Raw genomic sequence first — 25,166 nt, forward strand, 5'->3', positions numbered from 1 at the left:
AAAGCTGCCGCTCGTCGTGTTCGTTCAGCGCGGCTCATCCATGCAGCCCTCCTTACGGCACCACGCGTTCATAAATTTACTTGGCCACCGCCAAACTGCGGCTTGTACCCGCTTCCAGGCTGAGCGTCAGCGTGCGCTTTGCAAAAGAGGCACGTGCGGCGAAGCCCGTAGCGCCCGCGGAGGGATCTAGCAGTCGTTTCATTAATTACCGGCAATTACGCACTAACGGCGCCCAGGGAAAGGAACAGGCAGCACAAAGGATGCACACGCGACTCGAACGAGGCGACCGCTCGGAGGGTCGCAGACGCCGTGTTTTATTTATGTGCCCCTTCGGATCCGTAATCCCCAGCGTGCGTTCTTTTTTCCGTTGTGGCTGGTTGGCGTTGCAAGCTGCCCTTTCTGTTCGATTGCTACACCGTCATCTTCTGTGTACGACGAGATCGCAGTGTTTGCGTGTCTTGTTATCTGTTATTTCGTTGTGGGCGCTGCAAGAAAGTTCGCTGGCCGTCATGTGAGAGCGTTAGGTCTCTGGCAAGCTGGGAAACGAAAGCCGAGCAGCATTTGCTTAGAAAGCGTCTACAAAAGCAAATGATTTGGGTCCGCATACATAAGAAAGCACTTGCGGTAGAACTGTTCGCAAAAGTAAACGCTATTCACCGTTTAAGTGGACGCTCAACTGTATTGTTGACCTAACAAAACCGTTTTACAAAAGCTAGACAAATCCGAATGCTGGTCTGTGTGTTTACATTTACGTTTATGTTTAGCGACTTGGTCAGAAATGATATTTACAAGAATGTGTGCTGTGAGCATCAGCAGATGTTCTGTTGAAAAAACATGCAGGCTTCATCGTACACTTCTTAGCGCAAGTGGAAGTTATGTTTCACTGCGAAATTTTTTTCTTTGTTTATGCTAGCCTTTATTTTTTATCGCCATAGAGATGTATCTCAAGAACACACATTGTCCTTGGCAAATCACATACGAAACACCAGTCTTGGAGTACACAGTTAGCTTTACCAATATTTCCGACCTATCTTTTCTCGCTTAGCTTTTAAAGAAACGTTTTCGTATTTCATTTGGTATATATTTCTGAAGTAAGAAGAATAAATATAGCAGTAAAATAATATAGGCCAAGTCTTTCGTACTTTACCAGTTCAATGGTTGAATTGTGATGTTGGGCACAATTTTAGCGAATGCCTGCGGTCAACTGCGAACAACGCATACAGTTGAAAATTTTCGGGAATTCGGTGCCTCTTCTAGGTGCGCAGTGATGTAGAATAAGTGAGAAAAGTTGAGCCACCCTGTAATATGTGCGAAGCAGTAACCTCAATTGCTCTGCACCAATAAGTGCGCAAAATATTGATGGCACGCAAGAGATATAATCTCTTCAGGTCAAAGAAAGAAGAAATAGCAGCGCCTTCATCCTTTGGAGATAATTGGCAAACACTATAATGATGAGTCTTATAGTTGCTAATGGTATGTTTTATATGTTACGAGGATTATTATGAAGTATGGCACATAAGCAGTGGCACATAGCCAGTGGTACATACTCAATACTATACGATGCAATGCAATATGTTTATTTAACGCCATAAGAATGTTGGGTGCGCTGGCAAAAAAGAGTCAATGAGAAGGCTTCACGAGGCCGACGTACCCTACAGCGGCTTGACAGTGGTACACGAGAACATACGAGCAAAGATAGCGCGAAAGCATTTTCAGACAAGAAAACTGCGATAACAAACACAAACCACGAACACACACCGAGTGGCGCGTACGCAGAGACGCATGCATAGTAACGTACCGCAATAGTCGCACGCAGCCAGTGGCACATAACCAGCGGCGTGAAAGGGAAACGGTTCTGTCTGGACACAAGCAGACGCCGGAGAATGTGGCAAGTGTTCTAAGAATTGTAACTGCATTAGAAACTGTCATGTCGAAAATCACAATTCCTCTGGTCTATATTCAAAGCAGCCCTCTACGCTTCATTATGTACATATTATTTGATGTTTACGTTGCATTAACTAGTCAATAACATTATGCGCATGAGAAATGCTTAAGCACATATATCGCACGGGCATATCTTTGAAACATTTTTGGCGAAATACGCTTCCTACTGTGACTTGTGGTCTTGTGAAAATGCGGTTCCATTTCAAAATTTCGTTTCTTCTACATTCCTTCGCGTTTCCACAGAAAATTATTCGAACATTTGCGCGTAATCTTCCACCATAAGTGTGGAATGGAAGGTAACTATTGGAAAACGCCGCTATAGGGAAGACACTGGGAGCCTGAGGCGCATTCACACATGTACGCTTCTGCCTGCTCAAAAATGGACAAAACCAAGTTGTATTCTTCGTCCGTACTTTAACGTTTGAGAACTAAATCCGCATCGGCACAGTGGTCCCTTTGGTAAAGGGACACTAAAGGTTAATGTTAAGTCAACGTGGACTGTTGAAATACCATCCTAGAAACCTCGAAACGCTTGTTTCATGCAAAGAAGAGACTTATTTTAAGAGAAAATGCGTTCTGAAGCGTCCGCGTACCTCTAGCGCCGTTCAAATCGCCCGCCCTCCGATCGAGGAGTGGTGACGTCATGGTCTCATAGTGACGTTGCGCCGTCGGTGAGTAAAACGGCGCCCGCAGACGGCGATACGGCTTTATTTGCGCAAAACGCAAATGCGCGGCCAGAAACAGAGCGAATACAGAGCCGACAACAGCGCGAAAGCGAAACTATGGTGGATAGCGGAAGGGAAAGCGCGCGACGATAAGCTGGTTCTTTATTTTAGGACGTCCACTTTGACGCTCGTTGCAATGAACGACCCTAACAACGGCACATTGGCTCGCGATGCTGGGCTCGACCTTAGCGATTTGAGCACTGATGAACGTGACTTGCTGCTGAGGGCTCGCGCTGCCGGCGTCGTTGCGTACTACTACGACGGCAACTGTATGTCATGGCTGTACATATTCGCACATCTATAGCTTTTTCTTCGTGAAAACCAATGCCGCACTCATCGCCCCGTCTTCGACCTGCGGTTGTTCTTGCGCTTCGGAGAATGCAGGCAAGACCGACGGAACAGCGCTACGGGAACGCATTGCTTTGAAAGGCACTCCACACGACTTCAGTAAGTCGGCGTTGAACTCGTAATCCTCTGGACGAAAGTGCAGCGAGCACACTATGCGATTTTTCGGCTCTTTGCCAACGCGCTGTGGCAGAGTTACGGCACTTAACCACTTCGAACGGAGAGGTTCACTCGTTGGCATACAGTGATAAGTAACGCTGAATTCGCCGCAGTTCCGCGGACCGTTCGCGCATCCCACGACATCACATGGAAGTGGCATTCTCGCTGCTTGTTCCAAATGCAAGTTTCGCGAGCCAGTAGAACCAGCGCAGCACGACGCGATAACGAAAAAAACTGCAACCCCAAAGCGCGCGCGGCGCAGAGTCAAGCGCGCAGAGTCGAGCGAAAACGAAACCTTTCGACCACCCATACTACTGAAGGGTAACGTCAAAATGTTATTTTTTCTTAGAATCAAACAGAAGTAGACAAGCAGCATTTTCTTCCGTCTTATAACCTAATGAAATTATCTTGTTAATACGAGTAGTTGAGTACTAGTGACCTAAATTGTGATGAGGAGTGCCTTCGTCATCGGGCTAGTACCGGAACGTCGCTGGGAGGTGTCAAATCGTGTCATGCACTTACCTCAATTTCTCGGTTACTAAAGCTCTGTTCGCGATTATATTGACGCCTTAGACGTTCTATAGCATTGCTTTATCACTTGAACTTGACTTCATAGTAACCTTTAGTGTCCCTTTAAAGTTGTTAGGACCTTCGTCTTATCAAAACAGAAGACGCTAATGTTGGGCATCTAACGTTATACCTCGAACCAGCACCATGCACGGTTGACATCACAGCCTAAGTGCAACGTGCAAGAAGATTTAGTGCACGCACCATAGTTCCGTACTGCACTCGCACGCCATTACAGGTGGGACGAGAAAACGGAAAAAGAGAGGCAGAAAAACAATGGCAGGCCATTGCGATACACTCTTACGTATAATTTGAGAGCAGCTGTGTACGTGTTTTCGTTTCGCGATATATTGAGGCAAATAATGTGAGACTGAAATCACCGCATCGACCGGCAGTGGGCCAGTGCCGTCAGTGCCTTTGCGGAGGGAGGGCAGTAGGGGAACGCTGGCACGATGAAGGCATCGGAGCCAGCTGTGGAAGAAGACGATGACGAAGGTGCGAGCAATGACACGAGCGTGCGGAACATTATGAGAACGCTAGACGCCGGCATGATGAGCGGCATCGCGGCCGGCTGTGAAGACGACGACGAGCGCGCGAGCAGTGGCACGAGCGCGTTCGCGCAGTTACGCCGAGGTACGCTGAAGCTCAACCCCGGAACGGGCGCTTAAAAGCTGCACTCTAAAAGTAGGAAACCACGTTCATGAAACTCGGCAACGAAGAGCGAGAAAACAGGCCGCATGCGGCGGTCATGAGAGTAGCGAGCTCGTTGCTGCTCTCTAGCGCGCACAATTAGAAGCACGCAGCGCTGTCCAAGTTATGCAGCTACTGTAAGCTCATCGGCGGCCGAAACGAAATGGTGAAGCTGCCACCTGCGAACGCTTTCCAATTGGCTAGTGCTCGTTATGTGGTATCGTTGACTATTCCGATGCGCCCTTGCTGAAGAACTGGAGCAGTAAGTTCGGACAGGATAGTTTTCGCCAAGTGTTGGCTGCCACCAGTTGTAGAAGCCAGTGCTGCACTGTTTTATTGAGAAAGGGCGTAGCGGAACGGGCCATGACAGCGTGCCGCGCGACAGCAAAAGTGCCGAGCAAAGTGAGAAGGCGAGAGAGAATGCAAAAGGGGCGCGTACAGCCGAAGGAAGGGGCAGAGACACGAAAAAGCGCTTTCGTCGACGCCGCTTCTTCTTCCAGGCACGCGCTGGCTCACAAATAGCCTCGCAAGGCTCCCGCTGAGTGCGGCGGAGGCATTGGCATCGCTCATTTGCATGATGAGTTCCCCGCGCCGCCACTGGCGCCACCGCACCACCACCGGCCAGGTCTTGTGTTTGTGGTGGGACTTTTGTGTTTGTCGGAGGCAGAGCTTCCATCTCCCGCTTCGCTGCTTTCTGCTGCTCCTCGCTGCTTGCTGCCGCTGCAGGAACCGACTCGCGCGCGCGCGCTGCGGCTCCGCAGACAGCTAAACACAGCTCAGCCGCTCGTAGCCGCCGCCGGGCTTGCTCGTGTCAGCAAGCTGCGACCACTTTTAATATGAACGCGCGGTGGTGCGCGTGGAACGGATGTCAGTGATGGCGCCCGCGCACTGCAGTCGTCATGCTCATTTTGCGGAAGGCAGAGTGGTTGACGGAACGCAAATTACATCCGCGCCGTCGCTGCTCTCCCTGTTGTGAGAGAGGCGCCCGCCCTCCGTGCTCACGTCAGGTGCGCGCCTCGCGGGTGCGGCTGCCTTCGATGCCCGCGACGTTTGCACCCTCGCTCTTTCTAGCCGGAGCTGCGCCTCGTATGGCGTACTGCTTAGCGTCGGAAGCCGAGGCAGCTCATTAATGCGTCAAATGCGTTGTGGGCAGGCTTACTTGTTTTCGCTCAACTGTTGGTGCATGTTCTTTGGACACCGATCACTGAAGGTGCGGAAGCCCGAAAGTGCCAAGTAGTCGTCATCTGCGTCACCATAATTGCAAAGCATGTTTTGCTGGCGAAGGGCTGCTGGTGGAAGTGCGCAGGATACTACTCTCTCGGGAAGCGGCTCTGCGACAGAATAGTCAGCGTGCATGCCACAAGGAACATTTGTGGGGTGAATTTAAGCTATTTTACTTAGCCTAACCTACGTTGTGTAAAAGCACACCTTTGGCACTTTGTAATACACGGAGTATATTATTGGGCAGTAAGCAAAAAATATTTTATCGCAGGTACTATTGAATTATGAATTTAGTCTCACTCCCACAACGTTTAACTCTTTTTGAAAGGGTTGGACATGAAATTCTTGATATAACAGCTAAGATATTTCTAGAAGGCAGTATTTTGCGCGGAATTGAATGAATGAATTCTGGGATTTTACGAATGATTTGATTATGACGTGAGCCGTAGTGAGACACTCCGGATTAATTTTGACCACCTGGATATCTTTAACGTGCCGCCAATGCATGGGACGGGGCCGTTGTTGCATTTTGTCCCCCATCGAAATGCGCCCGCGGCATCCGGCATTCGATCCCGCGACCTCGTGTTTAGCAGCGCAACACCAAAGCCGTTAAGCCACCACAGCAGGTTTTGCGGGCGATGTATCCTGCAAACTAAAGTGCAGAATCTGTTTTCACAAAGATGTTCTTTCATAGAGATTTTCTTTTGAGCTAGCTATTGGGACGCCGCCTTCACTAATTAAGACGTTCGATAATGCCATTGGCTGACGTATACGTGTACCTTCCAACCGCTCTAGCGTAACTTTGTCGTGAGTTCAGGCCTATATTGGAAATATATTAAAGACGGGCTAAAGCTTTCATCGGAGACGAATTATCTATGCTGTCACCGGATATCGAACACTAGCCGACAGCCACTAACAAACGATATTTATATGAAGAAAACATCCTTATTTGTGTAGGTTATGTCTACGAGCTAGGTAGCTTAACTCACATTAGTGTGCCCGCCATCATGACTCAGGTGTTAGGATGGTTTTGAGGAGAAAGCCTCAAGTTGAACACTCTATTGCTGCTATGCATTACAAAGAAAGTGAAATACGAAAGAAACACTCGTTACATAAATGCTCAATGCACTCTAAGAAGCCACAGCTAGTTTATGTACTGCGGTAACGGTACGGTTAATTGTGTGCGGAGATGAAGGAAACGGATGCCAAGCGCCTCAGACACGACGGGCCTGATCGTCACGCTCGTCAACATCAAAGGACCTGTCCGTGGGGTGTGTGTACGACGGGATTACGCACCAGTGCAAATCCTACTCTCCACTGTCCTCCGTTCAACCCCTCCACAACAGTGAGTGGTTTTTCTCCGAATCCCTGTATGCGGGTTGGCCAGTGTGTTGACCCGAGGTTACCTGCGCTCCCCCATCTACACCAGTGAGTGGTTATCCTCCGAATTCCTCTGTGTGAATTTCCAGAGAGTGGTCTTTCTCTGTATTCCTCTATGTTAACTGACCATTGTGCTGACAAGGCCATCTACCAGGAAGCAAGAGAGAAAGCGGTTGCCCTGATCGTTTAGGGCACAAGGCCAGCGAGACGCCGCGGACGGATCTTCTCTGCCCATGCGTGCAGGAGCACGCACGCTGAACGTTTCTGTACTTCTTGTCTTGAAGCGCACCGCCCACCTGTAACGATGTATCAAACCTCTGTTTTGTTTTTACATCATCTCGTCTTCCCTGCCGGATCCTCTCCGACGGTCAATTTGGTTCGAGCTCCAAGCAGACGCTGTTGGAGGTCGCCGAAAACCCGTCCCCGTACCATCCGGTACCAGCTCGTAAAAACTGGTGGCAGCCTTCAAGTAAAAATTACCCCCCCCCCTCCCAATCGCACCCCATTACACGTCCATAATCGGATGGCTACAACCTTCAGACGTCATGCATAAAATATTTAAATCTAGAGTTCTAGACATCTGCGAAAAGGGGCCGTTTGTTAAGTGTTGATTTCATGAAAAGCATGTCGGCCATTTCAACAAAAGGTATCGAAGCAGCTACACTTGTTAATTGAATACTATTATTTTCTTTTTCTTTTTGTGATTTGCCATGCCACCTGAGCGCTTAAGTATGATGTACGAAAGCCTGTGCTTTGCATGGAGGATCGCTACGTTAACGCATTGGTTCCCCCTGATCTGTTGTCTGGAACATTTTAAGTAAACATTTTTCTCGAGAAGTATTTACCGTCCAGCATTACGTGCACACCTCTTGAACCTCTGGCACTACATTATTCTACGTTACGAATACGCGAAAAGTGTTTAGTAGTGCACCGCTTTCACGAGATAAATGCGGTGGGATGCACAGGCTGACATAGCACGAGCTCTTCATGAAATTCAACTAATGCGCGCAGTCAGTGACTTTCTTATTGTGTAGGCTCCTAACGCTCCCCTGGAGTGTCTTGAAAGCGTATTGTTCTTGAAGGTGCTGCGTTTTGGTAAAGTTTCAGAACCAGCGATGACGGAGCACCTGCTCTTCTTCCATTTGAATTCTAATGAAGAGCGCACAGACCATCCCGTTGATTATTACTTATGAGAGCTCTACCACAAGGAAGACGAAGCTCAGGGTTCACAAGAACTGCTCCTACCACCTGAAAGTCACTCAGGCACAGCCATGTCTGCCCCCATTATGCTCCACTGGGCGCACGAGAACGCATTGGTTGCAGCGCTCGAACAGAGAGTGCGCGAATGAATTATTAACACCGCTTCCTCGATAAAAGCCGTGGGCTATAAAGCAGCCCGCTTATCTTTTATATTTCTAGATTTCTTCCAGTGCGAATCAAATATGTAAAGCATTCACAAATTGAGTTCTCCCTAAAAGCCCAATACCTTTCTCTCCCCGAGGCTTGTCGGTCGCAGCCGTGGAACGCGCGAAGCGGTGCTAGTAAGGGCTTCATCAAAGCATTCGCATCATTCGCATCAAATTTTCCCGCTCTCGGCGCGCTACGAGTAGCTCGCGGGAGAAAGTCGGTTATGCGGTTTTATTAGCGAGGCTTTTACGCCCGAACAGGCATTCCGTCCGCGAAACACTCGCTAGCGTGGAGGGCGTGTGAGGGGCTTTGATACGCCCGAGCGAGTTTGGCGACGAACGCTTCACCTAGCTCCGGCAGTGGGGCTCTCCCCCCCACCGCCCTTACAGCCCCGCGCTCACTTGCTCGCGCACCGCAGCGGTTTTCAAGTTTCTAATTAGCTGCATTCCGCGCCGCACTGCATCGCCGGCTCGCACTCGCCCGGTGCGCGTCGCAAGGCGGCACAGAGGCGGGGATAGAGATATGCGGATAGCGGTACTACGTCCTCTTACTGCCCGATCGTTGCGAGCTATTCGAGAAAGAAAAACCTTTTCGCGCAAACAGCGCCTCGAGTCGAATTAGCGGGGAACGCGTTTCGTCGTTTCATTGAAATGCTCTCCTCGGGGTAGGTTTTTCTGGAAGCGGCGGAATGCCACTGATTTACGGTGCGAGAGTTCCATTCTCGAGCACAGCCAGCAGTGGTGTTTCGTCGCTATAGGCCTAATGCGAGGGCTACGTAGCTTTGGTGCTCCGCGTGGCATGAAGCGAACACAGATTGTCACTGTCGCCAGCTATAGAAAAACAATGATGAATCATTGGCTTGTCAGAATAGCTTGTGAAAGAAATTAAGCTGTAGACATGCACCTCGTTCGATTATCTTTCTACCGGCTCAAATTAAAGTGCTTGTCATGCTATGACTTTGGCATGCGCGGTACGGCATACGACATATGTGATGTGATATCAGGCATGTCATAGCACTTTATGTCTCAATTTTAGGACATCCGACTGTGTGGCAGAGTTTACAGGATAGTTTTCAGCTGACTGCATTCTCGCAAAAAATTGGGATCGGAGAACAACCAACCTAAAAGAGATAAACGTAGTAAACAGTAGGTGCGGAGAATATTGGTTACAGAAAGGCGAAAATATCGACTTGATGAATACATATATTTTTTTTTCAGATTGCAATGAGGCAGCGGGGACAGTAAAGAAAATGTAGCTGACGAAGTGTGAACTAATTGACTTGTTAAGCAAAGATAACTATGAGAAAGTGCTTTACTTATAATCGGTTAGCGTTTTCTGCGCGGAACAAAAGTCTATTCCAGAGGCATGTCGCCAATTTCAGCCCTTCCTCTCCCTCCCAAAACATTCAACACTGTGAAATAGGAAAACAGTAGCGCGGGTGTATTCAGTTCGCACGTATTCACTTCAGATACTTGTTGTGCGGTTGGCACATGATGCGTGTGGCGGATGAATGCCGCGGCACAGCGCGTGGACACGCGTTCTTCGTTTCTCTCTGCGTTTCGCCGTTTATTTATGGCTACCGTCCGAACTCACCGGTCAATGCCCGCAGGCGCTGAATAAAACGAGCGACTGACACCGCGTTCAAAAGCGGCGCTCGAGGCTCTGTTCGCGAAGCGGGAAACCCTGAGGCCAACAGAAATAGTCTCTTCGCAGCAGCTTTACGGGACAGTGGGCTCGGCTGCTGGCAGGACGGCCCACTTGGCCGAGACGAACGATTCGCTGACGCGAGCAGCTAGCAATTCTTTCGTTTTTGTTTCACTCCCCGCTGTTCTCTCTCAGCCCTCTCCGTATTTCGCTAGCAGCAATTGTTGTGGTGCGCAAAGCCCTCTCGTTGCCACTTTTTCTGGGCCAAACATGGCAGTGCCGTTCTTCCGCTTTCTTCCGCGACAAATCTTGTGTTCGCTTGGAGTTGTTGCCCCCTGGAGTCCCTCCTGCACATTCTCTTCGCGTTCCTTGCTCCCCCTTCTTCACTATTTGCAACTCGGTGTCTTTCTCCTGCGGTTCTGACGCCAGGGGCAGTGTGCGCCGCACGCTCGACTGGAGTCGGTCGCCGTGTTGGAAAACGCCAAAGTCGACAGAAAAAGTAAAAAAAAAGGGAAACCAAAAACGAGATACGCACGGTTGCTGGCATCCCGGGATTCCACCGCAGGGCTGTCACCGTCTCTTCGCTTTTGCCTTTCCATGTCTTTGTGAACTCATGAGGTCACCTGGAAAGCATGCACCAGGCAAGCCAAGGGCGAGCAAGTATTGGTGTTGATCGTAGGAACTTTCATTTACGCCTTTCGATGAAGGCGCGCGTGCAAAGGCGTCCCGAGAGAGAAAGTTTATTGATTAGGAAGCACAGAGGTATCTCGGTAAGTCGAGCCAAACTAGGCATTAAGCTAAGGCGATTGCTTCTACCTGTGATTTCTTCTTTTAAACACATTTGTAATTCAAATATTTATATTTTCACGAGGGCGATATACGGTGAAATAAGGACAGCGGCGAAAAGTCATTTATATATGGCTTATCAATGTTGCGACCTCTCGGACAGCGACAGGTAGCTGTGATTGATGAGAATTAAAAACAGTATACGTGTGTTCAGGAAAATGACGCACAGAGCAAAAGTGCAACCTACAAGAAGAAATACTTGTCGTCACACGAAGAAAGAGGCGCATGAAAAGAGTCATGGAACGCGAGTTAAACACTGTATTGGCTTTCATACACCCCTCCTCGTCCTCCTAGAGCCTTTCTCTTCCTTCTCCCCTTCTCTTGCAGAGTAGCATGTAGGCGAATACGCCTTCGCTGGGAATACTCTCTCCTTTTAAATAAAGAGATCCTTCAATGTCTCTTACATACATAAATGTACGTGGTCTGGTGAATGAGTTTTGGGGAATCCCGCAAGGTGGAGGGAGGCTCCCAGAAGCAAAACCTTGTCGTTCAGCGGAATGAAACATGAAACTACAAGCTTCGTGCTAGAAGTTCAGGTGGATGACTAATTTTCCCTTTCATGAACCTTCCTCCAGCTTGCGGGATTGCCCAGAACTTATTTTCCATATTCTTCGAGTTGTCCATTAATTCGCTCTCCCTCTGCTATTTGCTAGCCTCCTCGGTAGCACAGATGGTAAAGCGACCACCCCGGAAAGGCGTTGGTCCTGGGTTTAATCACCGCAACATGACAAAATTTTCGCCATCTACGAAGCTTTGTTTCTGAGCAAGCCCCGCGGGTGGGCTTTGTAGCTTCGTGCTGCATTCGTGTGGATGACAATTTCCCGGTTCATAAATGTCATCTACACATCAGAGGTACCACTGGGCACTTATAAGTACAATAGTAATTAGCAAATAGTTATTTCAATCGTCGCATGAAGCAGTTGTTAAAAAAATCACCGACGATTGCGATACTCCTTAAGGCGAAATTTGAGCGCAGCTCTATACGTGTTTTCATTTCGCGATATATTGGCTGGTGCGGACAACCCGTTTAGTGCGGCACGTTGCAAATGGAACAATGTGTGGAGCGACTTACTCGCTAATCGGGAGATCGCGAGATGCAGCGCGTGGGTGACACGTGGGCACGATTCACAGCAGCCGTCGCAGACAGACCTCCGCTCATGCAGCGCTTTGTTTGCATATGGCTGACGCTCGCTACTTTGGCGTCATCTTGTAGCCCTCGTCGCTGTAGAGCCCGTCTTGCACGGCACTGCGCTTTTCTTCTCACGCTTTCGCCGTACCTAATTCATCCTCTGTTTTCCACCTGATGGTTCCGCTGCAACTTCCTCTTACGCTTTGCTCCTTGCGCACTTTTCGCTATCGCCGTCTTTCTTCACCCGCTGCGCTCCGGATTCTCTCATTCGTCCTTCGCTCTGCTCGTTCGCTCAGTTTCGAGGAACGCCGAGGCACGCCAACGCTCATCGCAGGAACAGGTGCCTAGGAGATGTGCTCTAAGACGACGACAACAACTACGCATGTATCTAGGTGTAACACAGTGCACAAGAAAAGTGGGAAGTACATGTATTGTGGCCTAAATGTATAAATATATCCATACTCACTTTATCATATACATCTCGCCTAAAATGAATTGTGGAATTTGCCTTCCAGTCAGTGCCAAGATTTGAACATGCTACATATCGAGGAAATTAAACGTTGTGAGTAGTGTGCTACTGATATGCTGTCGGCTGTAGTTAGTATAGGGGTGCGGTAAAGATAGTGTACAGGCATATCTACTGAATGCGCGCGCTTATCACTTTCTTTAGTTTACACATTGAAATGTAGACACTCCTCCACATGAAGCGCTGTAACATCTCATTGGGTAAAGCCTGCACCCACCACGTGACCTCCCTTGGTAGACCCCGCAGGGGCGTCTGCGTCAGCAGGCGTTTGGTGTGTTGCGACACCACGTACCCGAGCACACGAGGGTTGGACCCTCCCGCGTTTAACCGTGCGCGGCTTAGCCGTGTCCGGGGAAAGGGGGATCCTGGGGATTGAGCCGATGCCGGGTGTTCGGACCTTTAAGGCCCCCCGGCGGAGGCAACACACCTCTTTGGCCTCTGCTTCACGTAGACGGCACCCCCGGACTGACCCACCCGGTGGAAATCGGTAGTTGCCTTTTCCTGTCTCTCGCTCTCCCTCCAACCTTCGTCTTTCTCTCACTTTCCATCTTTCCTGTCTTCTCCTCGCTTCTCTTTACTTCCAATTTTTCCAGGCAGCAAGGGTTAACCTTGTGTGGATAACCAACCTAGGTTATTTCATATTTGGTTATAGTGGTAATGTACAGCTGGCGTTTGCAGGCCGTGTTTCACAGGCCCTGCAGCGTCCCCTTGTAGGACTCCACGGTGGGTGGCTGGCGTTACTGCCGAAATTACAATCTCCTATGGCTACTTCCTTTCCCCCACTGCCTGATCGCTCCCTGAAGAGGGGGCGCACCGATGATGTCTTAGAATTTTTTGCCCGTCAAAAAGAAATTTTTTCTCGCTTCCATGTAGTCCACTCCGAAACACCAAACAAACCCGTGCGAACAATCTCACCATTCCTCGTGTCCAAGTCTCTGACCCAAGTTTTTGGTACAGGTTACAAAGCATCCAGAATGGCAAGTGGTGATCTCCTCTTGGAGCTCCGCAACCTGAAGCAATATGAAAAGCTACCCAATCTAGTATCATTTGGCGACGCCAAAGTAACAGTAACACCGCATCGTACTATGAATACCACCCGTGGTGTAGTCTCCGATGATGATCTCTTGGAACTGACTGAGGCTGAGCTCTTGGAGGGCTTTAGTGAGCAGAACGTCATCAACGTTAAGCGAATTATGATAAGGCGTGATAATAAGGAAATTCAGACCAAACACCTGATTCTTACTTTTGGCACAAGTGTTCTGCCCGAGTCCATCGAGGCCGGCTATATCAAGCTCCGTGTTCGCCCATATGTCCCAAATCCCCTGCGTTGCTTCAAGTGCCAGCGTTTCGGTGATAGTTCACAGAGCTGTCGAGGCCGCCAAACCTGCGCGAAATGCAGTGCTCATGAGCACACCTCTGAAACTTGTGAAAACTCTCTCCATTGTGTAAACTGTGAAGGGGAGCACGCTGCATACTCGCGGTCGTGCCCATCGTGGAAGAAAGAAAAGGAAATAGTTACAATTAAAGTAAAAGAAAACATTAGTTTCAAAGAGGCACGCAGGCGGGTATCCTTCCTGCCAAAGAACACCTTTTCCGAAGTGGCGCGTCAGGGGGCAGCGCCACAACGGTCTCCGGCGGCTGTCCGACCCACACTCAGTGAGCCGGCAGTGACGCTATCCGCCCCCCCCCCCCCCCCCCCCCGGTTGATGCAACTAGTGCTGCTACGCCAACCCAGCAGACGGGGCCATCTACCTCCGGGCAGGTGACCTCAAAGGCCTCGTCCAACGTGCCGAGGCCTTCACGCCAAACAAAGCGCTCGGAAGAGCGCGTGTCCAGCGCCTCGCAAGAGGCGATGGACACAACCACCAGCAAGACGGCGCCACCAGCGCCTAAGGAGCGGCGAGGGGGTCTCGATCGCTCCAAAAGAGACAAAACTCCCGTCACGGCGCCAGAAAAAGTCCTGTGAGCTAACATCAGTCTCTTAAACACACAGCACCCTACACAAATAGCATAATGGATACACAGATACTACAATGGAATGTGCGAGGACTTCTACATAACCTCGACGACATTAAAGAGCTCCTACATGAATATAGACCAAATGTTCTGTGTGTTCAAGAAACGCACCTCAAACATACGCAAACTAATTTTCTCCGACAGTACGCTATTTTTCGTAAAGACCGTAATGACACTGTCGTGTCGTCCGGAGGTGTGGCCATTATAGTTGCCAAAAGTGTTGCTTGCCGGGAATTAAGACTTCCTACGCCCCTAGAGGCAGTTGCTGTCCGAGGAGTGTTGTTTAAAAAATTAGTCACGATTAGTTCCATATACATTCCTCCGAATTACCATCTTCACAAAACAGAATTTCAAAACTATATAGATGAACTTCCGGCACCTTGCATAGTTGCCGGCGACTTCAACGCACATAACACTCTGTGGGGAGATTCTCGTCGCGATGCGAGAGGTCGCCTAATTGAAAATTTCCTCTCCTCCTCAGGAGCATGCATAATTAACAAGAAAGAGCCGACGTACTACAGTGTTGCACATAACACGTACTCATCAATAGACTTAAGTATAGTATCGAGTACACTAACTCCATATATTCAGTGGAGTGTTCTGAAGAACTGCTTTGGGAGCGACCACTTTCCAATTATTTTAAACCTAACGAAACAGGATGCATGCTCGTCACATTTTCCGCAATGGAACATTAACTCAGCCAACTGGGAACTGTTCCAAGAGTCGACGTATTTAGGCGAAGATAACATTGCTGGTTTTAATATAGACGACGCTGTGGCATATCTAACAGGTTTTATTATTGACGCTGCAACTAAATGTGTCAACCAAACTAACGGTTTGGCAAGTAAACGTCGCATCCCATGGTGGAACGACGAATGTCGGAAAGAACGAAAAAATCAAAATAAGGCCTGGAGATCGCTTCGAAATTGTCCAACTGCTGAAAACCTTATTAAATTCAAACAAGTCAAGTCACAAGGCCGGAGAACACGTCGACGAGCAAAGAGAGAAAGCTGGGATAGGTACATCTCCAGTATAAATTCATACACTGATGAAACAAGAGTATGGAATAGGGTAAATAAGTTAATAGGCCGGGAGTCACATCCCCTACCGTTAGTAAGTAGCCAAGGTGACAGCCTGGAAAATCAGGCGGATTCTCTAGGCGACCACTTTCAATATATCTCCAGTGCATCGCACTATACAGAAACATTTCTAAGACACAAAGAATGCGAGGAGCGGCATCCCCTAAACCGCAAAGGCTCATCGAGTGATGCTTACAATTGTCCATTTACTTTGGCGGAACTTAAGGCGTCTCTAGCTTCTTGCAACCACTCGGCCCCAGGTGGTGATCGTATCATGTACGAAATGATTAGGCACCTACACCCTGAAGCTCTGGAAACACTTCTATCTCTTTTTAATACCATGTGGGCGGCGGGGTACATTTCATCGTCCTGGAAACAAGCTATAGTTATTCCCATACTCAACCAAGGGAAAGATCCGGCCTTAGCCAGCAGCTACAGGCCAATAGCGCTAACAAGCTGTCTGTGCAAAGCTTTTGAAAAAATGGTAAACCGGCGCTTAATCAGCTTCTTAGAGAGCAACAATAAACTAGACCCCCATCAATGCGGTTTCCGAGAGGGAAGGTCGGCAATAGACCACCTTGTCCGCATTGAGGCAAACATTAGAGATGCGTTCATTCATAAACAGTTTTTACTTTCAGTGTTTCTGGACCTAGAGAAAGCGTACGACACGACGTGGCGATACGGGATCCTCCGCGATCTTTCCGCGATGGGCGTCCGTGGGAACATGTTAAACACAATTGAAAGCTATCTGTCTAACCGCACTTTTCGCGTAAAGGTTGGTAATGTCTTATCGAAATCATTCACCCAAGAAACTGGTGTTCCGCAAGGGGGCGTACTTAGTTGCACACTTTTTATTGTAACAATGAAAAGCCTACATACAGTCGTTCCACGGACAATGTTTTATTCCGTTTATGTTGACGGTGTACAAGTAAGTTTCAAATCTTGCAATATTGCTGTCTGCGAACGACAAGTGCAGCTTGGGGTAAACAAATTGTCTAAATGGGCGGATGAGAACGGCTTCAAAATAAACACCCAAAGAAGTACCTGCGTACTCTTCTCAAACAAGAGGGGGGTAGCACCGCTGCCTAGTATTACGATCAACGGAGACCGCCTCTCTGTGAGCAGTCAACATAAATTCCTGGGAATCACTTTAGATTCAAAGCTCACGTTTATTCCCCATATTCAAAATCTGAAAATAAAATGTTTGAAAACAATGAACCTCGTCAAGCTTCTGTCACGCACTACATGGGGTATTGATCGAAAGTGTCTTTTGAACTTATATAACAGTCTTGTCCGCTCCCGCCTTGATTACGGAGCAATAATTTATAATTCCGCAACACCAAGTGCATTAAAAATCCTAGACCCCGTCCACCATCTGGGTATCCGTCTCGCGACGGGCGCTTTCAGAACAAGTCCAATCCAGAGCCTCTACGTTGAGTCAAATCAGTGGTCACTTCATCTACAACGGTCTTATAGCAGTTTCACATACTTCCTGAGAGTACAAGCGAACAATGAACACCCTTGTTATTCAACAACAAACAATATCACCGCTGCTACGCTCTTCCATAACCGGCCTGCAATGAGGAAGCCGTTTGCTTTGCGTGTGAGGAACCTAATTGAGGAAATGGGTGTTCCCCTCCTTGAACATTGTCCTATGACTCAAGCGAAACTGTTACCGCCATGGCAGTGGCAGATCATAGACTGTGATGTGTCGTTTGTAGATGTCGGGAAACATGCGCCAGAGCCACATATTAAAATGCATTTTTTATAGTACTCTTGCACTGAGTTTTACACGGACGCTTCCAAGTCGGATGCAGGGGTTTCTTACGCAGCCACCGGTCCATCTTTTTCAGAATCCGGCGCACTGCACCGGGAAACTAGTATATTTACGGCAGAAGCCCATGTACTGTTGTCGACAGTGAAGCATATAATGAAATCAAAACTCCGAAAAACAGTCATATATACAGACTCTCTAAGCGTCGTAAAAGCCCTGAATTCACTCTATAAACACAAGAACCCTGTACTTGTTGAGCTCTACTCCGTTCTGTGTAGAGCATACATAGCTAACCAGCATATCATTATATGCTGGGTACCTGGCCATAGAGGTATTGAGGGAAATGTTCTAGCAGACCAAATGGCCAGATCAATTACATCGCAAGCTACTCGTACCGCTGCGGTCCCTGCTGCTGATCTGAAGCCTCTCTTACGTAGAAAACTACGGAACCACTGGCAACGCCTGTGGGACGCGGAAACAGATAATAAGCTCCACGTGATAAAACCACAATTAGGATTCTGGCCCTCTGTAGCAAAATCACGCCAAACGGATGTCCTGTTCTGTCGTCTCAGAATAGGACACACGTTTGGCACCCATAATTTTCTACTCACCGGAAGTGACCCTTCAACCTGTGGTAGATGCGGGGAGAGGCTTACCGTCCTCCACGTCCTCCTGGAGTGCCGGAAAGCCGAAGCGGAGAGAAAGAAACATTTTCCTCTTGCATACCGTTACCACATTTCTCTTCACCCGGCTATGTTTCTTGGCAGAGAGCCCCTTTTTAATATTAAGGCAGTCCTCAATTTCTTAAATGACGTTGTCCTACATGTTATAAGCCCATTACATTCGCAGAGCATCCTCGTTCCAGAGGATGCCGCTACGATAATTGTGTTGCATAGCACATGCCTCCAGACCCTTGCGTTTCAAGGGCTCTAAGGAGGCAGTAGTGCTCCAGCCAATCTTATAACCTTCTATATTTTTACACATCGTATCATTCTTTTTAAATGCATCGTAATGTTCATAGCACAAGTCATACGCTATCGCCATAATCTTATTATACAGATTTTACGTACTTTAGAGCAACTACTTTTAAGGCCCCTTTACAGCCACATCGCCCCAACTTCATGGAACTCATTAAGTATATTGCGAACCCATTACCATGGACATGGCGCTCTTTGGCCATACATGGGCCTTGCGCCATTAAAAATCAAACATTCATTCATTCATTCCCTTGGTAGCGGCCTGCACCGTAAAGCGCATACCTGTCTATACTGCAGATATTATTTATTATATAAATTCATTTCTGTATTCGGAGTATTTCGCTGTAACGTGTGTTACGTCAATATCCATTACGTTGTCTGCCTTCCTTTCTTGAACTATTTGCAGAATAGTTTGCAATCATAGACCCAACTGAAGACCTGACAAACTTAACGTGAAGTTTTTTTATTATGCTGAAGACGCATTACCTCAGTTATATTGCTAAAAGAATATTAAATTTTCTCTCAGACTGCGCCTGCTAGCACCTTCAGTAACCCCAGGTGGTAAAACTAAATCGGGAGCCTAACATTACGGCGTCTAGTATTGCCCGTGGTTCCTCTGAGACTTCGAATGCCACCAATAAGCTACATCTATTTACTTCCCGACCTGGACATATTATTCTACACATAGCATAAAAAGAGACGCAAACACATACAATATTCTAGTGTGAAATGACACCTTACTAGCAATTACTATTGCAAATAACAGGATCACTAATGTTTCGTAGTCTAAACATCTATAATTTCCTTTTGTCGACCCACCTACTTCTGACCTAAATCGCAGTAAACAATCATTTTAGTGTCGTAGACTTCTGGGCTACACCGTCAAGAATTACCTCCGGTAAATTGTTATAGAATTTGGAAAACGTGGAACTGAATTTTAGGAACAAAAGAAAACTCCAAATCAAGAAGAAAAGAACTCTTGTTACAAATAGACACGTTGGTGCTGTTAAAAACACTGCTTACGTATGTTTATAAATTTCATTTGGCTGCATTTAGGTACGACTGTCAGTTGCTTTGCCTCTAACGTTACGAACGAATATATAGGATAGGACTGACAACACTCTGAAGCAAGGCAGCATCGCAGGTTATAACTGTTTCTGACGACCTGAACTTGATTCATATAAAACTATTTCTTACGCGGGCGACATTCACTCTGTTCGAGAGAAAATTAATTTGAATGAATAATGTTATAGCCGGTATAGTACACCTCATAATGATTTCTTTTTTATTGCGTGTCTTTGGACGACACGCTCGTACATTACTCTTCTTCCGTGCCAGCTGCGATCCAATTTCATAACACTAAACTGAGAAAAAAAGGTAAGGGTTAGAAAGAATTAAGCATACACTCAGGCGCACAAAACTGAAAAGACCGTAACACTCTTAACGCGTACGAAACCGGGGTGGTCGAACTTGCGTAAAGCCTGTCTCAAATGTTGCCCCTCGTCGGACTCGCCTGTCTGAAGAACGCAATTAATTGCACTTGCTTCCGCGCCCTGCAGCTTTAATAGTTTAACATCAGAGATGTCAGAAACAGGCAGCGCTGGGTCTTCGGGATTTTCCTTTGCACTGTCTGTTTGATATTTCTTTCTCTCTGTTCGCACATTTGCTAAGGTGAACTTTTTACTCGCAACTGTCAGCAAAGTTGACGAATGTTCAGACTCCTCATCCCCCTCGTAACCCTGCCTTGTCCGCATCACCCGCGCGCGCGCGCGCGCGCGCGTGTGTGTGCGTGTGCCTGTGTATGTGTGTGTGTGTGTGTGTGCGTGTGTGTGCGTGTGTGTGTGTGTGTGTGTGTCTTTTTTTACCGTTTTGGGTGCATGGCGTATATACCCTGCGTTGTTCCTTCAACGCTCTTCCCTCCCAATCACGCTGTAATAGCTCCGCGTTCCTCCACCGTCTCCCGTGTCGAAAGTAACAAGCGTACCCTTTCTTTTTCTCTTATTTTTAGCTCCTTGAGCAGAATAAAGCAGTGAAAACGCACCTAAAGAACGACTGGTAAAGCGGGAAGAAAACGAAGCGCGGCTGAAACTGTACGCGAGTCCTTCACCAGAGGGAGCTGCGGCCGTGCAGCGCACAAAGAGAATGATTTACTATGCATTCCGAAGCGCGCGACCGCGGAAAGATGAAAAATTTAAATGTCCCACCGGTAAAGGACGCGCACAAAGAAAGACTGCGGCTCAAGAAACGAATGAGATATAGTAATACAGAGAGCACGGTGGCAAAGTACCTCTTTTATTTTATTTTTGCTGCTGCGTGCGAAGGGTTTCCTTCTCAAAGGCACTTTTCGAGTTCTGCCTCTTTTTTCCACTTTTTTTCTATTTTCTTCTTTCAGTCCCTCAATCTTCGCCAGTTCATTTGACACCGAGTTGCAAGAGAGCCGCCGCACAATTGTGCACCAATGCGAACAAACGAGGCGATGGTGTGTCTCGTTCACTCGCACTTTAAGCCTCCTCTTTATTTCCCTTTTTCCCTTTCTTCATTTTCTTTTGCCTTGATGTCCATGACGTCGATGAGACTGTCTCCTCATCTTGTTTTGCTTCTGCATATTTTTCATCCTTTGCACGACATTTTGAAAGCCCGGTACACGTTTCCACTCCCTGCAGATACCGGATTCGCCTTTCCGTAACTCTTCTTGGTCACATCTTGGCGTTCGTTTGTCACAAAAGATTTTACGCCAGGAGCATCGTCCTTCCTCTTTTTGCTTAATTCTTCTGTCGCATCTCCTCCTTTCACCCGCGTGCTTGGGGAGGATGTGGTGTGCCTTGTGGTTTATCGCGAAACCTCTTTCCCTCAGTCCAGCGAGGGAACGACCTCGTACAACGCGAAAGAAACCGAACAGGTAAATGAGCTGAGTTCCTCCTCCTCGTAAGTTCACATCTCCGTGCGTGCGACTCCAGCGCATGAATGCAGGAAAGTGTGGGCGGAGGGCAAGTTGGGGGGAAGGCAGTTTTAGGGAAATAAGGTGAGTTCGGGGAACGGGAACTGAGCCATGCATGTTTCTGGTTTTCTTGCTGCTGCGTCGCTTCCGGTTTTGCCCTTGCTCCTTTTTCTTGTACTCATTACGTTCGTCACGCCGTTCTCTCCGCAAGCGCGCATCATTTCTTCACACCCATTCTCCCAATCTCTTCGTCCCTGGCAGAAACAAATGAAAGCGCTGCGCTCGAGTCATAAATAAGCGAAAAAAAGAAAGAACGCGAGACTCGCTCTTTCGAAGAGCAGTTTCGCGCGCTCATCCCCCCAAACTGGCGCGACGTTTGGAAAGGCAGTTTGTTTCCATGCAAATTTGGCGCCCCGCTGAGTAGCTAGCAGTAATTTTTGTTTTTGTTTCTCTCGCTAATCTCTCGGTGTGTTACGGGGAGGTCTTGGTTGTTCTCGCGCAGGCGCTTCGTTCTTGCGCCCGTTTTATCCCTTCGCAGCGTCTTTTTTTTTTAAATCCTGCTGCTTCTTTCTGCTGTTACATGCGTCTCATAGAGAGATGATGATGCTGAGAAATGTGCCATAGCGCACGTTAATGACAGGCCGTGAGCATCAACCGAAACGGTGGCGTAATTATTCTCAATGAGGCGTTTTTTCAGGTGTGCAAGCTTTTCGAATGGCGTACCCTAGGCTTGACGATGAAGGTGTGTCAGTCAGTGAAGCTTTAAATAATGTCACACCTATATTTACACGCATTAACAGAGTTCGCCCAATGCTCTTTCAAATGTGAGTAGCGCCAGTATCACAATTTTGTTCTGATGCTATTCTTTCTTGCGGTTCGTCTCTTGTCTGAGTGGCGCTCTCCCACGTTATCAACGGCATCGGCCGGGCCTGAATAATCAATAAAAAGAAAAAGAGAATGGAATAAAGTGAACTTATTTCTTATACTATAACGCCCATGGGTTGCGCCCTGAAAACAAACTCGGGAATGGCTGTTCCTAGACAAAAACGCGTGTCGCGGGTAAAAAGAGAGAGGTTGAAATGTGAAAGGAAATGCGGGAAAGTTAACGAGAACAAAGATCTGGTTTGCTATCCTAGGGTGCATGATGGCAAATAGGGACGCAGGCAGGTAAGAACAAAACACAGACAGAGAGAAGCAGAGCACGTGCAACAATCACTGCTATCCACAGCACAAGATAACACATAATAAATGACAGTACTTGAGTCGCTAGCGCAGGTTTCTTGTCCGTAAGAACTACAACAGTGCATCCATAGCCCCATATCGCTAAGGCCCACAGAACCTGTTTATTCACTTCAGGTTGCAAGTGGAGTAAAGTATAAAAAGCAACAACTGTGCAGGCATCATTGTTTCTTTTCCTTTCTTTGGTGCGCCCTGACCGCTGCAGTCCCTACATAAACATCGTCCTTGAAGACTTCACGATGGCTGTGCTGCCTGGCCTTCTCATTATATGTTCCTGGTTTTATCCCTAGTGACGCAAGCTTGGCTGCACTCGCTGATGTTAACAGAGAAAAAGACAAAAATACGCACACTAGTAGAAAAAGACCCACGCAAGCGACTTTTTGACGTTACTGGGAGGCATCGGTCCACTGGCTTGACGGATTGTGGTAGGCTATATTGGATCGCACTTTACTTTCTGGCAGCTTTACAGCAAAAAGCGGCCACCAGGGGACTCCCAGTATGAGATGCGGGATGCCATAACTTGAACTTCTTTACATTCTCATCTCTTTGCATGCTTTGCTTTCATTTCTACATCTAAATGGAGCACGCGTACCTTGCGAGCTTTTTTAGAGTTTCAGTGCAACATGCCAAAGTAGCTAAGTTTATCACTCAAAACCAAACATCCTATTTTATTCGCACTCCTTTCTTTATTGTTGTTATTATTTGTGTTGTTTTTGCATGATGTGCCGCAGCTTCAAGTTGTGTGCTCTGTTTTGACTCGTTGTTCCCTATGACCTCTTTCAGAGAACGTCAGTCAAATTTAAGGATTGGTCGTCGTATTTGTAGAAATCATCAACTTTTGATTACCGTGATTACATGGCGCAAGTTTATCTTCATAATACCTCGTCTTTATGTTGACTTGTGTTCCGTGCGTGGTTGTGTGGCGTAGTGGAGGCTATAGTCGGGCATTCGGATAAAATGAAGCTGGCTCAGGAACAAGTAAGAACTTGCCAGTATTCTTATCAGTTTATTCCCTTGATCGGTTCCTTCTGTCCTGCTGGAGGAAACCACTGTATATTTACTAGCAAACGCTCTACGTTTAAACAAAATTAAATACCTTGAGCTATTAAAATGATGCTGAACATATATGGAACCCTTCCTCGCGTATCTTAGTCTGATTTGCGGCGCCCACGCCGACGCTACGCTATGGTACGAATTATTGATTTTCTTTAATATGTATGTATGTATGTATGTATGTATGTATGTATGTATGTATGTATGTATGTATGTATGTATGTATGTATGTATGTATGTATGTATGTATGTATGTATGTATGTATGTATGTATGTATTCCATAATAACTTCCATAAAATTTCATAAAACTGGAATTTTTCAATATACCCTGTTCCAGATTACAATTGTGGTCCTTGAACTGCATCATTCAGGGAGGCGGACATTACGTGCATGAGAAATCAAAACACATATTAAAAATATTAACCGAATTCAACCAATTATCTTTTCAATTAATTACTTTACATGACATATTGCAATTTATGAATTGTAGCCGGTGGGTTCGCAAGACGTATCCACTGATAATGAATTTTCACAATGACGCCAGTTTGGAGTTATGCGCCATGACACTTGCCGTAAAAATGCACTGCTGTACCACTCACTTTTGAGAAAACGCTCTTTTATACATTTAAGCACAAAAGTAACTAGAACGCCCATCTATTTCGTCCCACACTTTGGCAATAGATATCTGGAAACTGGTGTGTGTGTGTGAAAACATTTATTGTAATGAGGTCCAGAGGCTCGACTTCTTAAGTCAAGGCGGGCCGCTCCCACGTTGGCACTGTCAGGCCGAGCCTTTCAGCTACATCATGGGCCCTCTGGACGGCCCTTAGTTGGTCCTGAAACAATGGGCTTTGAATCCTTTTCTCCCACTGTGTCCATTCTTCAACGAGGTTGGGGAGAGTCGCGGGACACCCAGCCAGCATATGTCTGATTCCAATGATGCCATTACAATCGTTGCAGTCCATCTTAATCTCCCTCTGTGGATATATTTTATTAATGGTGTACGGTGTGGGATATGTACCTGTTTGCAATAAGCGCAGTGAGACTGCCTGAGCCCTGTTCAGTTTTGAATGTGGCAATCGGAATTGCCTGCGTCCTAAATAGTAGTGTTTGGTAATGTCATTGTATGTTATTAAATAATCTCTAGATTCCCTGGCTTGATGGTGAACGGCTGGGTTGTGACTGTCAGGGTTAGCAAGTCCTCGTGCCAAATCATGAGCAACCTCATTGAGGTTTATCCGAGTCTCGTCCACTTTCCCCATATGCGCAGGAAACCATCGGATTTCAGTTCTCATAATCCCAATGTTTTCAAAAAGTTTAGCTGCAACACCAGCTACGTAGCCTTTATCAAAACACTTTATAGCGGATTTCGAATCACTGTAAATGCAGGCCCACTTATTGCTCCTGATGGCTAGAGCAATCGCCACTTGTTCCGCCACCATGGGGTCCTTGGTAAAAATAGTGATAGCATCTTGCACCTTCCCTTGATAATTTGAGACAATGGCC

At 47.3% G+C, this 25,166-nt stretch overlaps 1 protein-coding gene across 2 annotated transcripts in view; it reads right to left on the bottom strand.

Moving 5' to 3' along the window:
- Positions 1 to 25,166, bottom strand: part of LOC126521246 (leucine-rich repeat neuronal protein 1-like) — a 156,935-nt gene that overhangs the window by 117,844 nt on the left and 13,925 nt on the right. Inside the window, exon 1 of one of the 2 annotated variants that reach the window (XM_055065864.2) lies at positions 18,064 to 18,127. The exons of the other annotated variant lie outside the window; for it this stretch is intronic. The gene's annotated coding sequence lies outside the window, so the exon portion shown is untranslated. Of the gene's footprint in view, positions 1 to 18,063; positions 18,128 to 25,166 lie in introns of those variants that run through there. 2 annotated transcript variants of the gene reach the window in all.

The sequence above is a fragment of the Dermacentor andersoni genome, chromosome 6 (assembly GCF_023375885.2).
Source record: "Dermacentor andersoni chromosome 6, qqDerAnde1_hic_scaffold, whole genome shotgun sequence".
Classification (NCBI taxonomy): Eukaryota; Metazoa; Arthropoda; class Arachnida; order Ixodida; family Ixodidae; genus Dermacentor; species Dermacentor andersoni.